Genomic DNA, 25,252 nt, shown 5'->3' on the forward strand with positions numbered 1-25,252 from the left:
AAAGAACTCTAGTAAATTTGTCAAACACGATTTCCATTTCATAAAACCATGTTGACTCTGCTTGATTGTATTATAATTTTCTAAATGTCCTGCCATTACTTCCTTAACATTGGCCCAGAAATTCGGGTCGGGGGCTTCCCCCGGGTGCAAGCCTCCGACCTGCACTTACCTAGCGCGTCGGCTGTTGAGCTGTGGGCCCATGTGGAATTCCGATCCTGGGCCTGCTCCAGCTGCCGGCACACAGTGCTTGCGTATCCCAGGGGCGCAGTTAGTTCGATGCGTCCCCTGGGATCACGTGGGTCATGGGGAGCCAATCGGAGCAGGGAATGCTCCATTCATAAGATTGACAGGAAGACCTGTCAAAAGTTATAAAGGTGTGGAGATGCCGGAGTTGGACTGGGGTGGACAAATGTAAAAAGTCACACAACACCAGGTTATAGTCCAACAGCTTTATTTGAAATCACAAGCTTTCGGAGCGCTGCTCCTTCTTCAGGTGAAGTGGAGAAATGCATAAAGACACAGCTTATATAGTCAGAGAATCATGTCAGATGTTTACAGGTAACCTTTCCAACTGCCATTAATCACACCTCGGCAGAGAGATAATCACAGCAGTCAAAGGTGTGAATGGTGTCCAAACAGGTCAGTCAGGGAAACATTACATCAAAGAACAATGAGGTGGGGTCACAAGGGGTCAAAGGGGTTTGGACACCATTCACACCTTTGACTGCTGTGATTATCTCTCTGCCGAGGTGTGATTAATGGCAGTTGGAAAGGTTACCTGTAAACATCTGACATGATTCTCTGACTATATAAGCTGTGTCTTTATGCATTTCTCCACTTCACCTGAAGAAGGAGCAGCGCTCCGAAAGCTTGTGATTTCAAATAAAGCTGTTGGACTATAACCTGGTGTTCACAGAAATCACAGAAACCCCACAGTGCAGATAGAGGCCATTTCGGCCCATCAAGCCTGCACCAACACATATCCCACCCGATCCCCGTAACCCCTATACCAACACATAGCCCACCCTATCCCCGTAACCCCAATACCAACACATAGCCCACCCTATCCCCGTAACCCCACGTATTTAATCCCCCTAACACTAAGGGTCAATTTATCATAGCCAAATCAACCTAACCTGCACATCTTTGGACTGTGGGAGGAAACCGGAGCACCCGGAGGAAACCCACGCAAACACGGGGAGAACGTGCAAACTCCACACAGACAGTCACCCGAGGCCGGATTCGAACCCGGGTCCCTGGCACTGTGAGGCAACAGTGCTAACCACTATGCCACCGTGTTGTGTGACTTTTTACAAAAGTTATAAAAACACAGCCCCAAAACATCACTAAATCTTCAAATAAATTTAAAAACATCACATTTTTTAAATAAACTATAAATTACATGAAATAACTATTTTAAACAATAATTTAAACTTTTGAAAAAAATAATTTTATTTTCCAACGGGGCTAAAAATAAACTTACCTTGCTTTTAAAGCATTTAAAAATAATAAACCTGTGGAAAAATGTTTTAATTAATTCACCACTTAACTTGTAAAAAGCAGGCCTTACACCTGCTTTTTAAATGTCTAACTTCTGCAGGCTTATCCTCCCGGGAAAACCTGCAAAAAATACCGAAGTTCGATGCGCACGTGCAGCCTCTCCCACGCACGCGTTCAACCTCTGAACCTCTTCGTTCAGGGGAACGGAAGTGCCGGTTTCCCACGCATGTGCAGTGCATGCACGAAACTGGCACTTCCATTGGGCCTACGGGTGAGTACCCCATGCGTACTCACCCGTGGAGACCCGAATTTCTGGGCCAATAGATTCCAGCATTTTCCCAGTGACAGATGTTAGGCTAACTTTTTTTAAAATCATTGATGGGATGTGGGCGTCGCTGGCTAGGCCTGCATTTAGTGCCCATCCCTAATTGCCCTTGAGAAGATGGTGGTGAGCCGCCTTCTTGAACCGCTGCAGTCCATATGGTGTAGGTACACCCACAATGCTGTTAGGAAGGGAGTTCCAGGATTTTGGCCCAGCGACAGTGAAGGAATGGCGATACAGGTCCAAGTCAGGATGGTGTGTGGCTTGGAGAGGAACTTGTAGGTGGTGATGTTCCCATGCGTCTGCTGCCCTTGTCCTTCTAAGTGGTAGAGGTCGCGGGTTTGGAAGGTGCTGTTGAAGGAGCTTTGGCGAGTTGCTGCAGTGCATCTTGTAGATGGTACACACTGCAGCCACAGTGTGCGGGTGGTGGAGGGAGTGAATGTTGAAGGTGGTGGATGGAGTGCCAAGCAAGCGGGCTGCTTTATCCTGAATGGTGTCGAGCTTCTTGAGTGTTGTTGGAGCTGCACTCATCCAGGCAAGTGGAGAGTATTCCGTCACACTCCTGACTTCTGCCTTGTAGATGGTGGAAAGGCTTTGGGGAGTCAAGAGGTGAGACACTCGCTGCAGAATTCCCAGCCTCTGGCCTGCTCTTGTAGCCACAGTATTTATATGGCTGGTCCAGTTCAGTTTCTGATCAATGGTAACCCCCAGGATGTTGATAGTGGGGGATTCAGCGATGGTAATGCCATTGAATGTCAAGGGGAGATGGTTAGAGTCTCGCTTGTTGGAGATGGTCATTGCCTGGCACTGGTGTGGTGCGAATGTTACTTGCCAGCCCAAGTCTGAATGTTGTCCAGGTCTTGCTGCATATGGACACTGACTGCGTCAGTATCGGACGAGTCTCGAATGGTGCTGAACAGTGTGCAATCAGCGAACATCCCCACTTCTGACCTTATGATGGAGGGAAGGTCATTGATGAAACAGCTGAAGATGGTTGGGCCTAGGACACTGCCCTGAGGAACTCCTGCAGTGATGTCATGTGATTGAGATGAATGACCTCCAACAACCACAGCCAACTTCCTTTGTGCTAGGTATGATTCCAACCAATGGAGAGTTTTCCCCTCGATTCCCATTGACTTCAGTTTTGCTAGGGCTCCTTGATGCCACACTCGATCAAATGCTGCCTTGATGTCAAGGGCAGTCACTCTCACCTCACCTCCTGAGTTCAGCTCTTTTGTCCATGTTTGGACCAAGGCTGTAATGAGGTCAGGAGCCGAGTGGCCCTGGCGGAACCCAAACTGGGCATCAGTTAGCAGGCTATTGCTGAGTAAGTGCCGCTTGATAGCACTGTCGACGACACCTTCCATCACTTTGCTGATGATTGAGAGTAGACTGGTCTATAGTTTCCTGCTTTCTGTCTCCTTCCTTTCTTGAATAGTTACATTTGCGATTTTCCAATCCGCTGGGACCTCTCAAGAATCCAGGGAATTTTGGTAGATTACAACCAACGCATCCACTATCTCTGCAGCCACTTCTTTTAAAACACTAGGGTGCAGGCCATCAGATCCAGGGGACTTGTCAGCCTTTAGACCCAATAGTTTGCTAGTACTTTTTCTCTAGTGATAGCGATTTTTTAAGTTCCTCCCTCCCTATAGCCCCTTGATTATCAATTATTATTGGAATGCTTTTAGTGTCTTCTACCGTGAAGACTTATACAAAATATTTGTTCAAAGTCTGTGCCATTTCCCTGTTTCCTCCTCTAAGTGACCAACGTTTATTTTAGCTACTCTCTTCCTTTTTATATACCTGTAGAAGCTCTTACTGTCTTTTTATATTTTTAGCTAGTTTACTCTCAATCTATCTTCTCCCGCTATTATTTTTTTAGTCATCCTTTGTTGGTTTCTAAAAATTTCCCAATCCTCTGGCCTACCACTAATCTTTGCAACATTGTATGCCTTTTCCTTCAATTTGATACCATCCTTAACTTCCTTAGTTAGCCACGGATGGTCCATCCTTCTAGTACAGTCTTTCTTTCTCACTGGAATAAACCTTTGCTGAAAGTTACGAAATATCTCCTTAAATGTCTACCACTGCTTATCTACTGTCTTAACCTTTAATCTATTTTCCCAGTCCACTTTAGCAAACTCTGTCTTTATTTAAGTTTAGGACACAAGTTTCTCACCCTCAAACTGAATTTGAAATTCAATCATGCTATGATCACTCTTCCCTAGAGGATCATTTACAATGGGATCATTAATTAATCCTGTCTCATTACACATTAACAGATCTAAAATAGCCTGCTCCCTGGTTGGTTCCACAACATATTGCCCTAAGAAACCATCCCGAATACATTCTATGAACTCATCCTCAAGGCTACCCTTGCCAATTTGATTCGTCCAATCTATATGAAGATTAAAATCGCCCATGATTATTGCAATATCTTTCTTACAAGCCCTGATTATTTCTTGATTTATACTCTGTCCTACAGTGTAGCTACTGTTAGGGGGTCTATAGGCTATCCCCACCAGTGACTTCTTTCCCATACTATTTATCTCCACCCAAACTGATTCTACATCTTGATCTTCTGAGCCAATGTCATTTCTCACCACTGCACTGATCTCATCCTTTATTAACAGAGTTACCCCACCTCCTTTTCCTTTCTGTCTATCCTTCCGAAATGTCAAATACCCCTGAATATTCAGTTCCCAGCCTTGGTCACCTTGCAGCCACGTCTCTGTAATGGCAATCAGATCATACCCATTTATTTCTATTTGTGCCGTCAACTCATCCATCTTGTTACGAATGCTGCATGCATTCAGATAAAGAGCCTTTAATTTTGTCTTTTTACCATTTTTCTCGACTCTGACTATTTGCTGGTGCACTCTTAAGTTTGCATGCTCTGTCTCTTCCCATCACACTCTGGTTCTCATTACCCCTATTGCTACCCTGCACTATTACCTTTTCTTTTCTCTTTGAATTTCTAAATTCCCCTTCACCTGAACCCTCCCCCCCAATGAATGTGAAGCACTTCGAGACATCCTGAAGACATGGTAAGGTGCTATATAAATGCAAGCTCCCCCACTTTGCTCCATCTCTCGCCACCTATAAAAGCCTCCTCAAAACCTTACACTCAACCACACTGTCACCTTCAACTGTTCTGACTCTTACTCAGTGCCTTTTCTCTCCACTGCGGAACACACTGCTACATTACTGGACTATATACAGTAAGTGCAAGTAGCTGTACAATACTATCAATGTTTAAAAAAAATCTTCATCCCTAAATTCCAAGACCAGATCAGAAAAAAAGCCAGTAGATCCTCGACAAAATAAAAGCATAAATTGCATACCATACCTTGCATGAAATGGATGGTCAGGAGGTATTGCCAGTTTAAATAAATGGTTTCCCAACCTCCTTTTATTATCGTCAATAACCCTCAAATTATTTTAAGGTCACCAATATACTCAATACCAGTAAACATCTGACTACGACTACCGACCTAGGAATGACAGGAATCATACTGATCGGGGTTACAGGTCCTATGTATGTAGCTGACCATGATATACCACTGAAGTCCATTCGCAAAGTATATACTGTATCAATGTTGTACAATTTTTTCAAATAGTGTATTTTAATTTAAGTTTGTATGAAAAAATACCTAAGTTTCTTACACACAAACACAAAAGATAACAATCTATGAAGTGTTTTGGTAGAAAGCAGGAGATGGTTAAATGGCTGAACTAGGAACATAGGATCAGTAAGCCATTTAGCCCCTCGAGCCTGTTCTGCCATTCAATGAGATCATAGTTGATCTGTGACCTAACTCCAAATACCCACCTTTGCCCCATATTCCTTAATACCTTAGGTTAACAAAAATTTTATCAATCTTAGATTTAAAATCAACAATTGATCCGACATCAATTGCCATTTGCTGAAGAGAGTTCCAAGCTTCTGTCACCCTTTGAGTGTAGAAGTGTTTCCTAATTTAACTCCTAAAAGACCTGGCTCCAATTTTTAGGCTATGTCCCCTAGTCCTAGACTCCCCAACCAGGGGATAGTTTCTCTCTATCAACCTCATCAGCTCCTCTTAATAACTTGAAAACTTCAATCAAATCACCCCATACTCTTCTAAATTCCAGGTAATACAACCCTAGTTTGTGTAATCTCTCCTCAATTTTTAACCCTTGGAGTCCAGGTATCATTCTGGTAAACCTACGCTGCACTCCCTCCAAGGCCAATATAGCCTTCCTACGGTGTGGTGCCCAGAACTGCTCACAGTACTCCAGGTGTGGTCTAACCAGGGCTTTGTATAGCTGCAGCATAACTTCTACCCCCTTTATTCCTCTAAATATTAAGGTCAGCATGCCATTAGCCTTTTTGATTATTTTCTGCACCTGTCCATGGTCATTTTAATGATCGGTGTCCCAAGTCTCTTTGGACCTCAACTGTTTCTAGCTTTTCACCATTTAGAAAGTACTCTGTTCTATCCTTTTTAGGTCCAAAGTGAATGATCTCACATTTGCCTACATTGAAATCCATTTGCCACAGCTTTGTCCATTCACTTAATCTATTAATATCTTTGTAATTTTATGCTTCCACCTACACTGCTTACAATGTCGCTTACCTTTGAGTCATTGGCAAACTTGGATATGTGGCTTTCTATCCCATCATCTCAGTCGTTGATAAATAGTGAATAGTTGAGGCCCAACACAGATGCTTGTGGGACACCACCAGTCACATCCTGCCAATTACAGTACCTACCCATTATCCCTACTCTGCCTCCTGCCGCTCAGCCAATTTCCAAACTAGGTCAATAATTTGCCCTCAATTCCATGAGTTTCAACTTTAGCGAACAGTCTCTTAGGAGAGACTTTATCAAACGCCTTCTGGAAGCCCATATAAATAACATCCATAGACATTCCCCTATCCACTACTGATATTAGCAAGACAATTGAAGGCAGAATGAGAGAAATTAAAGACATTTGAGACACAGAACATGTGAGGCAGTGGGGTAATCCAAACACATCTTCCCCTACCCTCGCCAAGAGGCCATTCCCTCAGTGACACCTTTTTCCATTCTTCCACCACCTCGACCGTCTGCTCTCCTTCTCCTGGCAGTGTCCCAGTTAAGTGCAGGAGATGCAATACCTGCCCATTCACCTCGTTCCACGCTACTGCCCAGACCCCAAACACTCCTTCTGGGCAAGACAACAATTTACGTGTTCTTCCTCCAATTAGTGTACTGTATTCACTTCTGATGGCGCAGTCCCCACTACATGGAGATACCAAACACAGAGCAACTGCTTTGCCGAACACCTCAGTTCTGTCCACAAGTATGATCCTGAACTTGAGGAATCAACATCAGTAGACACTTGCAGCCCTCAATACTGACTTTAGTAACTTCAGAACATAACTATAGCACCAGCTTTCTCATCAGTAGGAAGCGTTGCCACTCTGGGATAGGAGTGATGGCATTTCCGGGGGTGGGGGCAAGGGACAGGACAGGTTAGTGTTTGAGGTGGGACTGTCCCTGGGAATATTATGCTGGTTGGACAGTCTGCATCCTTCATGGTGGCCTGCTCCTTTTACCTTCCAGGCTCCTGGTATGCTGGAGCCTACTCTGCTCTGCCAGATTTTTGTCCTTTCATTTCTACCTGCCTTGCACCTGACCACCTCAGATATTCGCGGTGTCTCAAATTTCTCTCATTATACCTCCTAATGTTTTGTTAGTATTACTTCAGCCATTTAACTATCTACTGTTTTTCATTAAGCACTCAACGTGTGTGTGTGCGTGCGTGCGTTTTCCCCTCTCCTTTCTTCCTTGTGTTGTTTCTTTTTTTTTTTTAAATGTTGTTCATTTGTCATATACTCCAATTCTGACAAAAAAGCCCATACCTGAAACTTATGTTCTTTCCACCTATACTGACTGAGTTGAATTTTCCCAGCATTTTGTTTTTAGTGAAGTATTATTTTCTTTAGAGAATGTAAAATCGTCATCTGTAATTCAAGTTTCAATGTGGCACAATCCAAAAATAGTATAACTCTCCGACACCTCCTCCTACCTCCACCTGGACCATGACCCCACTACCGAACATCAAACCACCGTTTCCAAGACTGTCACTGACCTCATCTCCTCTGGAGATCTTCCCCCCGCTGCCACCAACCTCATAGTTCCCCAACCCCGCACAGCCCGCTTCTACCTCCTTCCCAAGATCCACAAACAGGACTGCCCTGGTAGACCCATCGTTTCAGCCTGTTCTTGCCCTACGGAACTTATCTCTTCCTATCTTGACTCTATCTTTTCTCCCCTTGTCCAGTCTCTTCCCACCTACATCCGCGACTCTTCGGACGCCCTCCGCCACTTTAACAGTTTCCAGTTTCCTGGCCCCAACCGCTTCCTTTTCACCATGGACGTACAATCCCTCTACACCTCCATCCCCCACCCGGATGGCCTGAGGGCACTCCGCTTCTTCCTTGAACAGAGGCCCGACCAGTCCCCATCCACCACGACCCTCCTCCGCCTGGCTGAACTTGTTCTCACATTGAACAACTTCTCCTTTAACTCCACTCATTTCCTCCAAATCAAAGGTGTTGCCATGGGTACCCGCATGGGTCCTAGCTATGCCTGCCTTTTCGTGGGCTATGTGGAACAATCTTTGCTCCAGTCCTACTCGGGTCCCCTCCCTCACCTCTTTTTCCGATACATTGATGACTGTATCGGTGCCGTTTCCTGCTCTCGCCCCGAACTTGACAATTTCATTCACTTTGCCTCCAATTTCCACCCTTCCCTCACCTTCACATGGTCCATCTCTGACTCTTCCCTTCCCTTCCTCGACTTCTCCGTCTCCATCTCTGGGGATAGGTTATCGGCCAATATTTACTACAAGCCCACTGACTCCCACAGCTACCTGGACTACACTTCCTCCCACCCCGCTTCCTGTAAGGACTCTATTCCATTCTCCCAGTTTCTCCACCTCCGCCGTATCTGCTCCGACGATGCCACCTTCCACACCAGTGCTTCAGACATGTCTTCCTTTTTCCGCAACCGAGGATTCCCCTCTACCGTGGTTGACACTGCCCTCGACCGTGTCAGTTCTATCTCCCGCACCTCTGCCCTCACCCCTGCCCCTCCCTCCCGGAACCACGATAGGGTTCCCCTTGTCCTCACCTTTCACCCCACCAGCCTCCACATTCAACGGATCATCCTCCGGCATTTCCGCTACCTCCAAAGTGATCCCACCACCAAACGTATCTTCCCCTCCCCTCCCCTTTCAGCATTCCGCAGGGACCGCTCTCTCCGAGACACCCTAGTCCACTCCTCTATCACCCCAAACAGCCCTTCCCCTTCGCCTGGCACCTTCCCGTGCAAGCGGAGGAGATGTAACACCTGCCCCTATACCTCCCCCCTCCCCACTGTCCAGGGCCCCAAACACCCCTTCCAGGTGAAACAGCGATTTACTTGTACTTCTCGCAATCTAGTATACTGTATTCGCTGCTCACGATGCGGTCTCCTCTACATTGGGGAGACCAAACGCAGATTGGGTGACCGCTTTGCGGAACACCTCCGTTCAGTCCGTAAGGGTGACCCCGAGCTTCCGGTCGCCTGTCATTTCAATTCACCGCTCCATTCCCACTCGGACCTCACCGTCCTTGGCCTCTTGTACTGTTCCACGGGAGCTCAACGTAAACTCGAGGAACAGCACCTCATCTTCCGATTAGGCAGTCTGCAGCCTTCCGGTCTCAATATCGAGTTCAACAATTTCAGATCATAACCTCGGCCCCTATTTCATTTTTACTTATATTTTTCCACTCCTTTCCTCCCCCCCCCCCCTTTCCTTTTGTTTCTCTCTCACACCTGGCAGCTATCTTTTGCCCTGCCAGTACACTTTACACCTAATCCCAGCCTATTACCATCTCGTCTAGCTTCTAATCTCTTTTACTTCTTTTGGTTCTTTTATTCTTTTGTCCGATCGCAGCCCTGCCTTCGATCTAGTTCCTTTTCTCTCCAGTTTTGAAGAAGGGTCAAACCCGAAACGTCAACTCAAATTTCTCTCCACGGATGTTGCCTGACCTGCTGAGTTTTTCCAGCATTTTCTGTTGTTATTTCCAAAAATAGTATACATTAACTGTCAGTGTCACTCATTTCAATGCTAAATGGAGCCAATTTTCCACAAACTAAGCTGGTATGGAATAAACAAATTTGAAATAAAACTTATTATTTTCATGATACATGAAGTTTAAACATACTGTCCATCATCGTCAGCTTACGAAAAACAAAACTGATTCAAAAAGTGGGCCTAATTCCCAATCTTTCAATGGTGCAAGGTCAGCTGACCTTCAAATGATTTCAAGTTGTCTAAACCACCTTAAGATGCCAAACAACTTCTTTCTACTGATGTCTCTCTGGCTCATCCACAAATCAGTCAGAACCTACATTGCTATTATCTCCTAATAAATATTACTTTGCTTCCCAGTTTAAATTTCTAATACTCTAGTTACATTTGCAGCACTGAATAGTAATTAAAAAGCCCCAGTTCAAAGTATCACCATTATAACGAAAATTCCCTTTCTCAACCCTCTTCGCTACCTGTATTGTTTTTTCTATCTCGGTTTGTGTGAATGCTCACCGTCCAAAAATAAAAACAGAAAATGTTAGAAACACTCAGCATGTTAGGCAGCATCACTGAGAGCAGATGAGTTAACATTTCAGGTACAGATGAGTTAACATTTCAGGTACAGGAGACTTTGGTTTATCCGGAGGTTGTATGCCCAGAAACCTCGATCTACCGGCAGAAATCAGGAGCCGTTTTGTTAGGTTTTTTTTCTTCTCGTGGCTTTTTTTTTCCAACAGTCAGGCTCTGGAAAGTCTCTCTGAAGCTGTTGCTAAGCTACAGAGACGCTTCCAAGGTACGGGCCGACTGTTTAGAAGCTGTTGCTAAGCAACAGTGTTTGTTGTCAGATACGGAGATGAAAAGCTCTGTATGCTTCAACATTAACGCTGGTATGTCTGGCAGTTTTGATAGATCGGCAACAGCTCGGTCCCGTCGGTGCCGGATAGAACAGAGTTTCCTGTATAAACCCTTTGACAAAACTGGCACTACTCACCTTGCTCCACACTGACAACACATAACTGAATGGAAAGAGTGGATGGAAGTGGGCTATAACTCTATTTTCATGTCTGCTTGAGCACAGAGTTACATAGAGGCCGTAACACAGAAACAGGTCATTCTGCCAAACTGGTCTATACTGGCGCTTTTGCTCCACACAAGTCTCCTCCCACCACTTTTCATCAGCAATGTCTTTCATTTCTTCCCTTTCTAAAAATATACTTATTTCAGTTATAAAACAGCTCCAATTGAAAAGTGTATTGAATTGTAAGAAAGCACAACATACCCCAGACAACTGTTAAATGATAAAAGATCACCTTTGTTTCAGAAACCTTAATATCAATCTCATTTAACAGCATTGTGCAAATCTGTACTTCAAAGGGATCTTGAATGCAATGCAATAGGCACTTTTGTATTAATTTTATGCTAAACAACATGCATCTAGAATCCTTGGTTTGAACCTCCATCAAAATTTAATGCTTTGTATTTTCAAATAAAGTTCATGCTCTGTTGCCATGAAACAGTTCTATTGAAAATGCAAGACAAGTTTGAGAAAAACTCATCAGAAATCAAACTTTAAAAAATTATCCTAAGTTAGCAGAACTACCCAGAAATGGCAAGCTATCATTCAACATATTACAGCTTACATGTTTTAAATACCTGACAGTTGCAAGGAAATGAGAATGTAGACATTGAATGTTGTTCAATCTGTTTGGGATTGCACTGCAGTTTTCTCCCTTTGGATGAATATATTTGCACACTATAGGACCCCATCCTAGTGGTTAGCTGCTTCAAGTTGGTTTATCCAACTGTAACTCAATAGGTTACACTGATCCAAGACAATGGGCCGTATTTTCAGATCGGAGGCTTCCCGCGTGCGGAGGCCTCCGATCTGGAAAAAACGTACGCACTTACCTGAGGGCTCCCGAGGTGCGTATAGTTCAGATGCTGGGCCTCTCCAACTCCAAGTGTGCAGGGCCTATGTAGCCCAGGGGAGCATGCGGTTCGCAAGCGTCCCTGGGATCATGTGGGCCATGGGGAGCCAAAGAAGGGAATCTCCCTTCATACACTTGACAGATAAACCTGTCAAATATATGAATGGAGACAATGAAAATACATAGTAAAACTTTAAATACATTTTTTTTTAAACCATCACCTTTTTAAAATTAGTTGAAATTACAATAAACTAAATATTTTAAACAAAAATTTAATTTTTTTTTTAAATTAAAGTTTTTTTACGGGGCTAAAAATAAACTTACCTTTTTTTTAAAAAGAAAGTATTTTTAAATGATAAATGACTGAATTTTTAAAAAACTTTTTCAGCTCTTATCCTGGTAAAAGCAGGCCTTACACGTGCTTTTACCAGGCATTCTTATTGTAAAGGGTTTTCTGCGGGCAGAGGGTCTCCAAAAAGTGGAACTAGCCGTCCACAGAGGCCCTTCTCCAGGGCAGGCGGAGGATCTGTCAAGAGCATTCTTGACGGATCGGAAATGCCGGTTTTCAGCGCATGCCTGAAACCAGCATTTCCGATGTCCCTACAGGTGGGTACACAGCGCGTACCCCCACCCATAGGGAGCGGAATATCCGGGCCATTGTAACATTAATTAGAACTACACCTCTGTATTTAATTCTCAAGATGCACATAACCTTGAAACCAGGCCTGCACATTCTCAGCAATACCCATTCTTTTTGGATCGATGCACAAAATGTCCTCAAGCTTAACCAACGTGCATGAAAAAACATTTTTTTAAATCATAAACAACTTTATAAACTACAATTAGAGTTTATACACAATAGAAATTCACTGAAGGATGTGGATGAAGAGGTATCCAGGCGTTCAAATACATAATTCTTTGAAACTACAGGTAGAGCAAAAAGGCAATGGTAAGTTAGCATACTGTATACAGTTGTGAGAACACCATTAAAGAAAGGACAGTAAAGAGAGTGTAAATTCACCAAGATACAAGGAAACAAGGAGATGAGATACTGGGACTATTTCCACTAATGTAAAAGAGATCCAAGAAGGGTTTCAACAGAGGTTCCTAAAATTATGAAGAGTTTTGATAAGAGTTAATAGGGAAAGATGATTTCCTCTGGTTGGGGAGTCAGTGGGAAGGGGTCATTTAAAAATGTCACTAAGAAATGAGAGGTTAGCAGAAATTTCTTAACATGGGAGAGTTACAGGAGCATGGAACGCTTTGCCGCAGGGAGTAATTAAATCAGAGACCCTTGCGTTTATTAAGGGAAAGTAAATAAACAAAGCAGAGGAAGATACAGGGCTAGAGAGAACAGGAATGTAATTTGGATTGCTCAACAAAGTGCTGCCACAGGCATGATAGGTCAAATGGAGTTGTATTGTTAGCTTCTATGGAGATAAGGGTTAGATTGGTTGAAGATCTAATACATGAGTGACAAACTTAAGTTATGCATCTTTCACAAGTATAATATAGCCAATATCTCAATTCTCTCAATGCTTTCCTTGCATCGAAGTGTTTAATTTCAGTGGAAATACTCATTTCCCAAAAAAACTACTTTTTTCTTACTCCAGTCTAGCTCGAAAGAACTCTGTAGCCGACTACAATTGATGAGTACTGTATAATAAAATTGTCACAGGCATGGTATTGTGGGAGCTGATTTTCATTTTGCTGTGCTGAAAATAACAGATTTGGAAAGCGAGAAAGCAAGAAGCCCAAAACTGTCCACTAACGTCCTTTAGGAAAGGAAATCTACTGTCTTTACCTGGTCTGGCCTATATGTGATTCCAGACCCACAGCAATGCGGTTGACTCTTAACTGCACTCTGAAATGGCCTAGCAAGCCACTCAGTTGTACCAAACCGCTACAAAGAACATGCTGACTTGGAGAAGCACTGAGGGTAGCAAGGGCACAGAACGTACTCAGGGTGGGGGACTTCAATGTCCAGCACCAAGAGTGGCTCAGTAGCACCACTACTGAACAAGCTGACCGAGCTCTGAAGGACCTAGCTGCCAGACTGGGTCTGCGGCAGGTGGTGAGAAAACCAACACGAGGGTAAAACCTGCTTGACCTCGTCCTCACCAATCTACCTGTCGCAGATGCATCTGTCCATGACAGTATTGGTAGGAGTGACCACCGCACACTCCTTGTGGAGGCTCCCGCCTTCACAGAGGGCACTCTCCATTGTGTTGTGTGGCATTATCATTGTGCTAAACAGGATAGATTCAGAACAGATCTAGCAGTGCAAAACTGCCATCCATGAGATGCTGTGGGCCATCTGCAGCAGCAGAATTGTATACCACCTCAATATGTAAACTCATGGCCCAGCATATCCCTCACTCTACCATTACCATCAAGCTAGGGGACCAACTCTGCTTCAATGAGGGGCGTAGAAGAGCATGCCAGGAGCAGCACCAGGTGTACCTAAAAATGAGATGCCAACCAGGTGAAGCTATAACATAGAACTACATGCATGCTGAACAGCAGAAGCAGCATGTACAGGTAGACTATCCTTTATCCGCACTTCCGAAAACCGAAAACCTCTAAAAACCGAAAGTTTTTTCATGGAGCGTAAGTCGTGCGCACGACATGACCCTAGTGGCGCCAAACATGACAGGAGTGGTCCGGGAGCTCTGCCTTTCCCTGTGAGCAGGGCAGAGGGTCACAGAGTTCCCTCCTGGGTAGGAGATTGCAGGCCGAGCCGGGCAGTGTGAAGGAGGTACCGGGAGAGTGAACCCAACAATACAGCGGCCCGTCCGATAGTCTTTTCTTCCCCCCAACCCCCGACCTGATTTGCGGGCCAGCTTAGTGTAGGAGTCAGCCGATATCCGGCTTTCCCACAACTGGCGGTTGCAGTCGCACCCCAAACCCCCGCTAAGTCAAGGAATTCAGATACGGAGCAGGGAGAGCCAGAAACCTCGATCTAATGGCAGAAATCAGCAGCCGTTTTGTTAGGTTTTTTTTCTTCCCCTAGCATTTTTTTTATTCCCCTAGCATTTTTTTATTAAACAGTCAGGCTGTGGAAAGAGTCTCTGTAGCTTAGCAACAGCTTCAGAGACGCTTCCAAGGCAGGGCCCGAGTGTTTACAAGCTGTTGCTAAGCAACAGTGTTTGTTGTCAGATACGGAGATGAAAACCTTCTGAAATCCGAAAAATTCCAAAAACCGAAACACAGCTGGTCCCAAGGTTTTCGGATAAAGGATAGTCTACCTGTGTGACAGAGCTAAGCGATCCCACAACCAACGCATCAGATCAAAGCTCTGAAGTCCTGCCACATCCAGTCGGGAACGCTGGTGGACAATTAAACAACTAACAGGAAGAGGCTCCATGAACATTCCCATCCTCAATGATGATGGAACCCAGCACGAGAGTGCAAAAGACAAGGCTGAAGCGTTTGCAACCATCTTCAGCCAGAAGTGCTGAGTGAATGAACCATTTCTGCCTCCTCCTGAGGTCCCCACCATCACAGACGCCAGTCTTCAGCCAATTCGATTCACTCCACGTGATATCAAGTAACGGACACACTGGATACAGCAAAGGCTATGGGTCCCGACAACATCCCAGCTGCAGTGCTGAAGACTCGTACTGCAGAGCTAGTTGCGCCTCTGGCCAAGCTGTTCCAGTACAGCTACAACACTGGCATTGACCAGACAATGTGGAAAATTGCCCAGGTATGTCCTGTCCACAAAAAGGACATAGAAACAGAAACATAAAAGATAGGAGCAGGAGTAGGGCATTCGGTCCCTCGAACCTGTTCCGCTATTTAATGAGATCATGGCTGAAAATCCAAATTCAGTACCCTGTCCCTGCTTTCTCCCCATATCCATTGATCCCTTTAGCCTTAAGAAATATATCTAACTCCTTCTTGAATATATTTAATGAATTGGCCTTCTGTGGTAGAGAATTCCACAGGTTCACCACTCTCTGGGTGAAGAAATTCCTCCTCATTTCTTTCCTAAATGGCTTACCCTTTATCTTTAGAATGTGACCCCTGGTTCTGGACTCCCCCGCCATCAGGAACATCCTCCCTGCATCTAGTCTGTCTAGTCCCGCTAGAATTTTATAAGTTTCAATGAAATCCCCTCTCATTCTTCTAAACTCCAGCGAGTATAAGCCCAATCGACTCAATCTTGTCTCATACGTCATTCCTGCCATCCCAGGTATCAGTCTGGTAAATCTTCGCTGCACTCCCTCCATGGCAAGAACGTCCTTCCTCAGATAAGTTGACCAAAACTGCACACAATACTCAAGGTGTGGTCTCACCAAGGCCCTGTACAACTGCAGCAAGACATCCTTGCTCCTGTACTCGAATCCTCTCGCTATGAAGGCCAACATACCATTTGCCTTCTTAACCGCCTGTTGCACCTGCATGCTTACCTTCAGCGACTGGTGCACAAGGACACCCAGGTCTCGTTGCACTTCCCCTTCTCCCAATCTATTGCCCTTCAGATAATAATCTGCCTTCCTGTTTTTGCCACCAAAGTGGATAACCTCGCATTTATCCACATTATACTGCATCTGCCATGCATCTGCCCAATTACCCAACCTGTCCAAAACATACTGGAGTTTCTCGGCATCCTCCTCACGGCACACATGCCCACCCAGCTTTGTTGTCTGCAAACTTGGAGATATTACATCTAGTTCCCTCATCTAGATCATTAATATATATTTGTGAATAGCTGGGGTCCTAGCAGCGATCCCTGCAATACCCCACTAGTCACTGCCTGCCACTTGGAAAAAGACATGTTTATTCAACTCTTTGCTTCCTGTCTGCCAACCAGTGCTCCATCCAAGTCAGTACCTTACCCCCAATCCCATGTGCTTTAACTTTACACGCTAATCTCTTATGCGGGGCCTTATCGAAAACCTTCTGAAAGTCCAAATACACCACATCCCTTATCTAGAATACCAGTTACATCCTCAAAAAATTCCAGTAGATTAGTCAAGCATGATTCACCTTTTGTAAATCCATGTTGACTTTGTCCGATCCTGTCACTGTTTTCCAAGTGCTCTGCTATTACATCTTTTATAATGGACTCTAGCATTTTCCCCACTACTTTACCGGTCTATAATTCCGTGTTTTCTCTCCACCACCTTTTTTGAATAGTGGGGTTACATTAGCTATCCTCCAATCCATGGGAACTGTGCCAGAGTCTATAGAATTTTGGAAGATGACCAGCAATGCATCTACTATTTCTAGGGCCACTTCCTCAAGTACCCTAGGATGCAGATTATCAGGCCCTGGGGATTTATCGGCCTTCAATCCCGTCAATTTCCCTAACACTATTTCCTCACAAATACTGATTTCATTCAGTTCCTCCCTCTCATTAGACCTTATGTTCCCCGACATCTCAGGGAGGTTATTTGTGTCCTCCTTTGTGAAGACAGAACCAAAGTATGTATTCAATTGGTCTGCCATTTCTTTGTTCCCCATTATAAATTGGCCTGATTCTGACTGCAAGGGACCTACTCTTGACTTTACCAATCTTTTTCTCTTCACATATCTACAGAAGCTTTTACAGTCAGTTTTTATGTTCACTGCAAGCTTACTCTCATACTCTATTTTCCCCCTCTTAATTAATCCCTTTGTCCTCCTTTGCTGAATCCTAAACTGCTCCCAATCCTCAGGTTTGTTGCTTTTTCTGGCTAATTTATATGTCCTCTCCTTGGATCTTATGCTATCCCTAATTTCCCTTGTTAACCACGGTTGAGTCACCTTTTTTGTTTTATTTTTATACCAAACAGAGATGAACAAATTCTGTAGTTCATCCATGCAATCTTTAAATGTTTGCCATTGCCTATCCACCGTCAACCCTTTAAGTAATATTCCCCAATCCATCCTAGCCAACTCGCGCCTCATACCATCGTAGTTTCCTTTATTTAAATTCAGGACCCTAGTCTCTGAGTCAACTACTTCACTCTCCATCTTAATGAAGAATTCTATCATATTATGATCGCTCCTCCCCAAGGGGCCTCGCACAAGATTGCTAATTAATCCTTTCTCATTACATAATACCCAGTCTAAGATGGCCTGATCTCTAGTTGGTTCCTCGACGTACTGGTCCAGGAAACCATCCCGTATACATTCTAGGAATTCCTCCTCCACAGTATTGTTACTAATTTGGTTAGCCCAATCTATATGTAGATTAAAGTAACCCATGATAACTGCTGTGCCCTTATTGCACGCGTCTCTAATTTCCCGTTTAATGCCATCCCCAACCTCAGCATTACTGTTTGGGGGTTTGTATACAATTCCCACTAATGTTTTCTGCCCCTTGGTATTTCTCAGCTCTACCCATACAGATTCCATATCATCAGAGCTAATATCCTTCCTTACTATTGTGTTAATCTCCTCTTTAACCAGCAATGCTACCCCACCTCCTTTTCCTATTTGCCTGTCTTTCCTGAATATTGAATACCCCTGGATGTTGAATTTCCAGCCTTGGTCACCCTGGAGCCATGTCTCCGTAATCCTAATTATATCATATCCATTTACATCTATTTGCGCAGCTAATTCATCCATCTTATTATTCAGGCTTGTTTTTTTAACACTTAGACCTTTTAGAATTATTATTTGCTGTGGCCATGTTTGATTTACACCCTTGATTTCTCTGACTGCCACTTTTGCTTTTCTCCTTCCTGGCTTTTGCTTCTATCCTTGCTTCCCTTTCCTCTGTCTCCCTGCACAGGTTCCCAACCCCCTGCCATTTTAGTTTAAACCCTCCCCAAAAGCACTAGCAAACACTCCCCCGAGGACATCGGTCCCGGTCCTGCCCAGGTGCAAACCGTGCAGTTTGCACTGGTCCCACCTCCCCCAGAACAGGTTCCAATGTCCTAGGAATTTGAATCCCTCCCCCTTGCACCATTCCTCTAGCCACGTATTCATCTGAAATATCCTTCTATTTATACTCTGACTAGCACGTGGCACTGGTAGCAATCCTGAGATTACTACCTTTGAGGTCCTATTTTTTTTAATTTACCTCCTAACTCCCTATATTCAGCTTTTAGGACCTCATCCCGGTTTTTACCTATATCGTTGGTACCTATATGCACCACAACTGGCTGTTCACCCTCCCCCTCCAGAATGCCCTGCAGCCACTCCAAGACATCCTTGACCCTTGCACCAGGGAGGCAACATACCATCCTGGAGTCTCGTTTGCGGCCGCAGAAACGCCTATCTATTCCCCTTACAATAGAATCCCCTACTACTATAGCTCTCCGGCTCTTTTTCCTCCTGTCCTGTACAGCAGAACCACCCACGGTGCCAGGAAGTTGGCTGCTGCTGCCTTCCCCCAGATAAGCCATCTCCCTCAACAATATCCAAATTGGTATATCTGTTTGAGAAGGGGTTGGCCACAGTGGACTCCTGCACTACCTGCCTGCGCCTACTACTCTGCCTGGCGGTCACCCATTCCCTTCCTGCCTGTGCAGCCTTTACCTGCGGTGTGACCAACTCCTAAATGTGCTATCCACGATGTCTTCAGCAGCGTAAATGCTCCAGTATGTATCCATTTGCAGCTCCAGCGCCGCAATGCGGTCTGCCAGTAGCTGCAGCTGGATACACTTCCCGCACACATGGTCGTCAGGGACATAGTGCAGGAGGAGCATACCACGGGGCCCAGCTGATATATCATGACTTACCCTTCAATTAATTTAAATTAAATTAAATCAATGCCACCAATTATACTACAATTAAATGATATACTCAAGGGCCCTTGGTTACTAGCACTCCCTGATACACAGCAGAGACCTTAGAAACTATAACCACAAAAATTAAGATCTTCTAAACTTTATAAGCTATTAACCTTAACTGTCAACTATATAGTATAAATACTCACCTGGCCGTACTCACCCAATCAGCTGCTTCCTCTTGCCCGCGTCACTTTTTGAATCGTGGCGCGGCTCTGGAACGCCACCGCTGGTCTGCGAGATTGACCGGCCTTTGAAAAAAAGCCCGCGAAAGTGAGTTTTAATACTCACTGCTCTCCTACTGCTCCCAACACCAGCCTCTTCCTACAGGGTGAAAAGTTAGGAAAAACAAAGGCGAAGCGAGGGAGCTCCTCCTTCCACTCCTCACCTAACTCTGACTCACCCAACTCGCAGCACTCTGGTGAAACCACACAGTGCAAAAATCGCACTTCAAAGTCTGTTTTATAGGCCCTGAAACAAGGGAGACTTGTTGAGACTTGCTGAGCCCAGCTACAGGAGAACTAGTTTAATCTAGTTTCCCTAATTAATTGCCTTCAACTGCTCTGAATTGTAGGCCTTGTATATCCCTTTATAACCCTGCTTAAAGCTGGGAAATTTAGATTTTAAACAGTAGACAGTAACAGTAAATGTGAAACAAACAAAAATTTGATTTTAGCAACCAGTTAAGCCTCCCTGACTCACCCAACTCGCAGCACTCACAAATCCAATCCAGCCAATTACCGCTCCATCAGTCTACTCAATCATCAGCAAAGTGTTGGCGACAGTGTTATAAAGTGTCACTTACCAATAACCTGCTCACTGATGCTCAGTTTGGGTTCTGCTAGGACCACTCAGCTCCAGATCTTGGTCCAAACATAGACAAAAGAGCTGAATTCCAGAGGTGAGGCGAGAGTGACAGCCCTTGACATCAAGGCAGCATTTGTCTGAGTAAAATTGAAGTCAATGGGAATCAGGGTGAAAAGTCTCCACTGGCTGGAGTCATACCTAGCTCAAAGGAAGATGATTGTGGTTGTTGGAGTCCAATCGTCTCAGCCCCAAAACATCGCTGCAGGAGTTCCTCAGGGCAGTGTCGTAGGCCCAACCATCTTCAGCTGCTTCATCAATGACCTTCCCTCCAACATAAGGTCAGAAGTGGGAATATTCGCTGATGACTGCAGAGTCTTCAGTTCCATCTGCAACTTCTCAGATAATGAAGCAGTCAATGCCCGCATGCAGCAAGACTTGGACGACATTCATGCTTCAGCTGCTGAGTGGCAACTAACATTTGCACCACAGAAGTGCCAAGCAATGACTATCTCCAACAAGAGAGTCTAACCACTGCCCCTTGGAATTCAACGACATTACCATCACTGAATCCCCCATCATGAACATCCTGGGTGTCACCATTGACCAGAAACTTATCTGGATCAACCACAAATACTGTGGCTACAAGAGTAGATCAGAGGCTGAGTGTCTCACCTCCTGATTCCCCAAAGCCTTTCCACCATCTACAAGGCACAAGTAAGGAGTGTGATGGAATACTCTCCACTTGCCTGGATGAGTGCAGCTCCAACAACACTCAACATCATCCAGGACAAGGCAGCCCGCTTGATTGGCACCCCACCAACCACCTTAAATATTCACTCCCTCCACCACCAGTGCACCGTGGCTGCAGTGTGTGCCATCTATAAAGATTCACTGCAGCAACTCACCAAAGCTTCTTTAACAACACCTCCCAAACCCCCGACCTCTACCACCTAGGAGGACAAGTGCAGCAGGCGCACGGGAACACCATCACCTTCAAGTTCCCCTCCAAGTCACACACCATCCCGACTTGGAAATATATCGCCGTTCCTTCATCGACGCTGGGTCAAAATCCTGGAACTCCCTCCCGAACAGCACTGTGGGAGTACCTTCACCACACAGGCTGCAGCAGTTCAAGGCAGCTCACCACCACCTTCTCAAAGGCAATTAGGGATGGGCAATAAATGCTGGCCTTGCCAGTGACACCCACATCCCATGAATGAATTAAAAAAAACACTGATCAAAGCAATATAGTCACTGTGGCATAATGCTCAACATTTACTTCCTCACTACAGATAGACCCTACTAAACTTGAATGGATCTCAACTTTGCTGCAACAATGCATTCCAAAACCTCACACAGTAAGCAAGGTTTTACAACTTAATTTTGAAATAGTTTTGATTACTATGCATGAGGAAATAGCTTAAATCAAAACATACCCATTTTGTGAAATCTAAATGAATCCCTTGAGATTTTTTTTTTATAAAACAGTTACACCACCTACTTTGCAATTTTAAGTCTTTTAAAACATCTATATAGATACTGTGTGCACATCTGAAATTATGACGCTAATGAAATTCTACTCCTTAGCATTTACTGACAGAAACTTTTATTATTAGTATGAATTTTTTTAAGTTTATAAAAGACAACACTGCAATTGTACAGGGCCCTGGTGAGACGACACCTGGAGTATTGTGTATAGTTTTGGTCTCCTTACCCAAGGAAGGATATACTTGCCTTAGAGGGAGTGCAACAAAGGTTCAACAGACTGGTTCCTGGGCTGGGGGGATTGTCCTATGAAGAGAGATTGGGTAGTCTAGGCCTATATTCTCTAGAGTTTAGAAGAATGAGGTGTGATCTCATTGAAACATACAAAATTCTTACAGGGCTTGACAGGGAGGATGTTTTCCCCTGGCTGGGGAGTCTAGAACCAGGGGGTCACAGTCTCAGAATAAGGGATCAGCCATTTAGGACTGAGATGAGGAGAAATTTCTTCACTCAGAGGGTGGTGAATCTTTGGAATTCTCTACCCCAGAGGGCTGTGGAGGCTCAGTCGTTGAGTATATTCAAAACAGAGATTGTTAGATTTTTGAATATTAAGGGAATCAAGAGATATGGGGATAGTGCAGGAAAGTGGAGATGTGGTCGAAGATCAGCCATGATCTTCCTGAATGGTGGAGCAGGCTCGAGGGGCCAAATGGACCACTGCTGCTCCTATTTCTTACGTTCTTATGTAACACGCCACCTGCAGTAAAACAATTATCCCCTTTACTCTAGATATAGTGAAAATCAGTGCTTTAATTATTCTCAAGGTGGTTAATTCTTTACTACACTGCTGCCAATGACAAGATGCACATAAATTTGTCATCAACACAGAAAATAATCAGCTTAGGTCGGGCACTCGCCTGGTTCCATTCCTATCTATCAGAGAATCACCTGCAATGGCTTCTCTTCCCACTCCCACACCGTTGCCTCTGGAGTCCATCAAAGATCGAGCCTTGGCCCCCTCCAATTTCCCATTTACATGCCACAACTTGGCAACATCATCCAAAAACACGTCAGATTCCACGTGTACGCTGACAACACCCAGCTCTATCTATCTCACTACCACCTCTCAACATCTCCACTGTCTGATTTGTCGTGCTGCTTGTCCGACATCCAGTCCTGATGAGCAGAAATTTCCTTCAGATAAATACTGGGAAGACCAAAGCCATTATGGCCCAGAAATTGGGGTCTCCACGGGTGAGTACGCATGGGGTACTCACCCATAGGCCCAATGGAAGTGCCAGTTTCGTGCATGCGCGGGAAACCGGCACTTCCGATCCCCTGAACGAAGAGGTTCAGAGGTCGAACGCGTGCGCAGGAGAGGCTGCGTGTGCGCATCGAACTTCGGTTTTTTGTTTTTTTTTAAATACAGGTTTTTCCGCGAGGGTAAGTCTGCAGAAGTTAGACATTTAAAAAGCAGGCGTAAGGCCTGCTTTTTACAAGGTAAGTGGTGAATTAATTAAAATTAAAACATTTTTTCCACAGGTTTGTTATTTTTAAATAATTTAAAACAAGGTAAGTTTATTTTTAGCCCCGTTAGAAAATAAAATTATTTTTTTCAAAAATTTGTATTGTTTAAAATAGTTATTTCGTGTAATTTATAGTTTATTTAAAAAATGTGATTTAAAAAAAAAATTTGAAGATTTAGTGATGTTTTGGGGCCGTGGTATTAATAACTTTTGACAGGTCTTCCTGTTAATCTTATGAATGGAGCATTCCCTGCTCCGATTGGCTCCCCATGGCCCACGTGATCCCAGGGGACGCATCGAACTAACTGCGCCCCTGGGATACGCAAGCACTGCGCACCGGCAGCTGGACCAGGCCCCAGATCAGAATTCCACGGGGGCCCAGAGCTCAACGGCCGGCGCGCAAGGTAAGTGCAGGTCGGGGGCTTACACCCGCGGGAAGCCTCCGGCCCGAATTTCTGGGCCATTGTCTTCTGTCCCCGCCATAAACTCCCTTCCCTAGCCACCGACTTCATCCCTCTCCCTGGTCAACCTTGACGTCCTAATGGACCCAGGGATGAGCTTTCGACGACACATCCACTCCATCACCAAGCCCGCTTACGTCCAGCTCTAACATCGCCGAACTTCAACCCTGCCTCAGCTAATCTGCTGCTGAAACCCTCATCTGTGCCTTTGGTGCCTCTTGACTTGACTATCTCCTGGATGGCCTGCCACCCTCCATAAACCTGAACTCATCCAAAACTCTGCTGCCCGTATCCTAACTTGCAGCAAGTCACGTTCACCCATCACCCGTGCTCGCTGACCTACATTGGCTCCCGGTCTGGACACTGATTTTATAAAACTCATCCTCTTTTTCAAATCCATCCATGGCCTTGCTCATTCCCATCTCTGTAACCACCTCCAGCCCTACAACTCTCCGAGGTCTCTGCGCTCCTCTAATTCTGGCCTCTTGCGCACCCCAGATTTTAATCGCTCTACCATTGCCAGCCATGCTTTCAGTTGCATGGGCCCCAAGTTCTGGGAGACCCTTACTAAGCTGCTCCTCCTTTAAGATGCTCCCTAAAATCTACCTCTTTGACCAAGTTTTTGGTCACCTGTCCCAATATCTCGTGGCTCGGTGTCAAATGTTGTTCGTTAATGCTCCTGTGAAGCACCTTGGGGCGTTTTACTACATTAAGCACTATGTTGTTGGAGGCCTGAAGATACCCATGGATCAATAACAGAACAAACTGAGGAGGTTCTACCTTTGGTTAATAACACTAGTGTATGAATACGAGGCTGACAGTTTTATTTATAAAAATCATTCAATTAAATTACATCCTGTAACATTCTCTAGGTATTATTCTCTATATGGCAATGAGAGGTCAAATCTTTGTTTTAACCACAATCAATAAGGTGGTACATAAGCAAAGAAAAAAAGATAGATCAACAAGTTAACAAATTATCCTTTCATGACTACCAAAATTAATTCAAAAATAACAATGAAATGAAACTAATTTGAATTATATGTTCTATTTTTTTTTTAATCCTTATTTTTCCTCAATATTTCTCTATTTAAGCCTTAATTGATTGGGGGGGGGGGGGGAGCTGCAATCAGGTAGAATTCAGGTATTAGCCATGAAGCAGTGTTTTGGGGAGGGGGTTGGGGAGGGGAGGAAAGAAAAGAAAGGAAGGTCTCATGCATTCCTATGCTGTTCTACAACTCCAGCAAAGCCACTACTTGAGCAGCACCTCTTAAATGTTGGGTCTGAGTGGAAAATATGAATCATTGAAGAGTCTATGCTTAGAACACTCCATTTCCAGAACACCACTCTCAAAAACATAGCACTGCTCAATCTATATATATGA

General features: G+C 44.6%; 1 protein-coding gene across 1 annotated transcript in view; it reads right to left on the reverse strand.

The window, feature by feature from the left end:
- exoc5 (exocyst complex component 5) overlaps positions 1–25,252 on the reverse strand; it is a 102,804-nt gene that overhangs the window by 41,232 nt on the left and 36,320 nt on the right. The gene's annotated exons all lie outside the window — the stretch shown is intronic.

The sequence above is a fragment of the Somniosus microcephalus genome, chromosome 12 (assembly GCF_052327205.1).
Source record: "Somniosus microcephalus isolate GS21.2 chromosome 12, FLI_Smic_1.0, whole genome shotgun sequence".
NCBI lineage: Eukaryota > Metazoa > Chordata > Chondrichthyes > Squaliformes > Somniosidae > Somniosus > Somniosus microcephalus.